The sequence below is a fragment of the Morone saxatilis genome, unplaced genomic scaffold (genome assembly GCF_004916995.1).
Source record: "Morone saxatilis isolate NCDOM2014 unplaced genomic scaffold, NCSU_SB_2.0 Contig23, whole genome shotgun sequence".
Taxonomy (NCBI): domain Eukaryota; kingdom Metazoa; phylum Chordata; class Actinopteri; family Moronidae; genus Morone; species Morone saxatilis.
The window spans coordinates 4087136-4090792 of NW_023339796.1; positions in this window are offsets into that span (position 1 = coordinate 4087136).

The following is a 3657-nucleotide window of genomic DNA, read 5'->3' on the forward strand; positions in this document are numbered from 1 at the left end:
GGGGGGGGGGGGTTGTGATTTTTATGCCAAAAATATAATGATGGACTCTTCCTTGTCAAAACCTGACCACCTACATTACCCACAATGCAACTTGACTGCTAACAGTGCATTAGAGATCGGTCTTGTGCTTTACACATTTAGACATATCAGATATTAAAGGTGTAAAAGTATCTCAAGGTCTTAACGTCAGATGCTCTTCCTCACCATTTTGTTCAGAAGGTGTTGATCTATACAGTGTGTGTGTGGCGCCATGGTAACCAGAGAGATTGTAGAGACGTGTGTGTGTTATAATGATCAGATTATGTCCATCTTCCAGCCTGCTCCTGTGCAGCCCCGGCGTTTCCCCTGTGTATAGAGCTCTGAGCAGTGAGGTGTGAGATCCACTTACCAAACCTGACTCTCCCAAAACACCTGAGGAAACACTCCAGCACTCTCACACATGATCCTACTGCACAGACGGTGAGTTATGACCTCTGTGGGTCCAAACCTCGTGTCTGCAATATGGAGAAAATCAGCCTTTAACCAAAGTGCCTTTCAGCAGCAGGGGTGCATACTCAGGAACGCAATTTCACGTAATCATCTACTCATATTTTCTGAATACCTGTCGATTTTTGAAATTATGAAAATCATTTCAATAGCTATCATCAGCCTCACTCATGACTGTGCGTCTTCAGTTCAAGCAATAACATCAGATGAAGCTTTAATGATCTCAGTGGGGAAATTCGGTTGCAGCAGCAGCGAAAGAATAAAATGACACCAAAAACACAAAATGGAGCTTTGATAAACATAACATGACAAAAAAATGTGTTAAATGGCTTCAAGGAACTGTTATGTCGGCAGCAAACACTGCAGGCTTATTATCTTTCCTACTCAGACGCGTCACATCGAGACAAATTCCCTAATGGCATAAAAATCCACCCATCAATAATTCATCGTTTCATTCAGCTAATTAGCTGCTCCTTCAGAAAACACTGTAAATGTCAAAAACATTCAAATAATTGGTATGTCTCTGTCATAGTAAATGAACATATGAGTGGTCCTGGACATATAGAAATGAAAGGGGGACACTTTTTCATAAAGCTCACTAATGGTTTGAGGCCTGTAATATACTTTTTTTAACAAATCTTGAATAGGAGGTGTACTGTAGAGCAAGAAAAGCAAGTGAGTTAGAAACCGATTTTAAAGTCACTTTTCGTTTCTTCTGTGCGTAAAAATATGTATTTGAAAAGTAACTAAAGCTGTCAGATAATGTGAAGTAAAAAGAACAATATTTGTCTCTGAGATGTAGTGGAGTAGAATTAGAAAGTGTGTAGTTAAGTACAGTACTTGAGTTAGTATGCACCTGCTCAATCACACATAAACTGTCCTGTTGCTCTTAATACTCACTCAGTTCCAAATGTGTGTTCATCTGCAGCTGAAAATAGTCCCCAACAAATACGCTATTTCCTCCTGTTTGGGTGACATTTGCTAAAAACTACAGTGCCCAGTTGTTTTAGGAAATTATTTGGTCTTTCATTTAATGAAACTATATATTTGTTACCTGTTTTTAGGAAGTGCTATGTGATAGGGCAGGAAAATCAGAAAGTACTGTTGACAATAACACCAGCCGTATCCTTTAAGCTTCGAGATAAGTGGTGCTTTTATTTATTTATTTATTTTGGGCTACTTTATTGCACCTCTATGATATTTGGTTTTATAGTCTATAATTATCATGCTTATATATAATAAAATGATAATTGCTAGTCGTGGCTGTGAAACAGTTGAGAGGACAAATGTGGTGGTCCTGCTGTCCTGCTGTTTGGGCCCAGTGCCCGCTGCCTAATTCCCGATTTCACTGGTAAAGTTGAAAGAGAGGTGACAGGATTTAGAAGTGTGTGTGACAGTGTGTGTGTCCGATAACAATGCCAGGACAGACAGAGAACGGTCAGACTGCTGTCCGTGGGAGAGGAGTCGTGCCTTTGAAGTGTTTAATATGCAGCAGATCGACCTTCACTGAATAGCTCTTGAAAATGAATGTGTGTGTTTGTGTGTGAATGTGTGTGTGTGCGCCCCTATTTATCTTTAATTTTTAAATGTAGCTGGTTGTGCTTAAAGTGGGTTCAGTAAAAATAGTAGTACCGTAGTGTAGAAATACTCTCATCCATTCAAAGTTTTATTTCCATACATCCATAAATGTTGTCTTTATCCATAAAATGACATGATCAATATTTGTTGATTATGTTTTCTTATCTTAACCTGAAAAGTAACTAAAAGTATCTGATCAAAGAAGAGTAAAACATGCAATACTCCCATGTGAATTGGAGAGGGGTAGAAGGATTTCCACCACCAGTTATATTCTTATGCAAAGTTGCACAGTTCAGCAATTGTGTGGCTTTGTCACCTTTTTACACATTGTCATGACCTGTCTAGAGGGCAGAGAGTGAGACAGGAGGAATAACAGTGAGTTCCTCTCTGCATCCTTAAGTCGAAAAAGACAAAACAAAAAGCTCATTACAGATTGAAATTGCTGTGGTTTAATTCTGTCCTGGTTCATTTTAGTTCAAACAATTGTATAAAACAAATGATTTAATTACTTTTGTTGAAGTTAATAAATTGGTTATTTCTCCTGGTGTTTGTTTTTAATATAAATCTTTCCCCTGAATTTGAGTGAAAACTCGCAACCCATGTACTTGTACTGTGTCAAAATTAGAATTAAGACCAGTGTAATCATCTATGGATGCCTCCTGTATTATTTTATTGGAACATGATTATATTTCTGGCAATAAAATTGTATTCAATTATTTAAAGGTTATTTATAGGCTGAACTGAAATGTTAACTTTTACTATGACATGATATCATTTTGTGACTTGTCTCTCCCGGGGTTTAGGACTCCTCAAAGAAGATAAATCCAACAGGTCAAGAGATTATCACAGAGATAAAGCAGAAACAATATCTAGAAGACCATCTGAGGTGGATGGAAATGTGCATAAATCGTTTCATTTTAAGTTAGGAACCACTAATCTAACACACTGTGAGGTCAGACGAGGCTGTTCACATCATTTGGAGAAGAATGAGACTTTAGGATGAGGAGCCTGTTTTTTCTGCTCCGAGGGTACATGCTTTGCCCCTGGGAACAACAACCCCTACAGAAAAATGTACATTCTTCCCTTACAGAGATTCAGACTTGCTGCTGCTTGGCTGCACTTGATGGTTTTATCCTTCACCTAATTTGTTCAAGAACACAAAATCCCACAAGTGACATGTGAATAACTTTGTGCTTTATCTTCAAGCTGTAAGCGCGACTCCGTCATTCTGAAAGTGTCATTGCCATTGTCACCCCTCATGATCACGTTATATAATTAAACATTTTCCCTCTTGCACCTCCTCATCTGTCGTTCCTTTATTCTTACAGGATTCATTATATAACTGCTGTACTCCCTCTCTCTTTTGAACTCTTGTCCCTTAGCTGTCACAAGCTCTTAAAATGAGGCCAGAGGTACATTTGAGGCTTCTCTTTTATACACACACACACACCTGTATTTTTGCACAGAACTCATTTTGCGTATGAGACAAAGCTACACTTCACTTTATTGCAAGTTGTCATTTGTAGGAATATATCAAGGTAAAAAGGAAGATATCCAAACCATATAACATAATATTTCTGTCAATCATGTCTT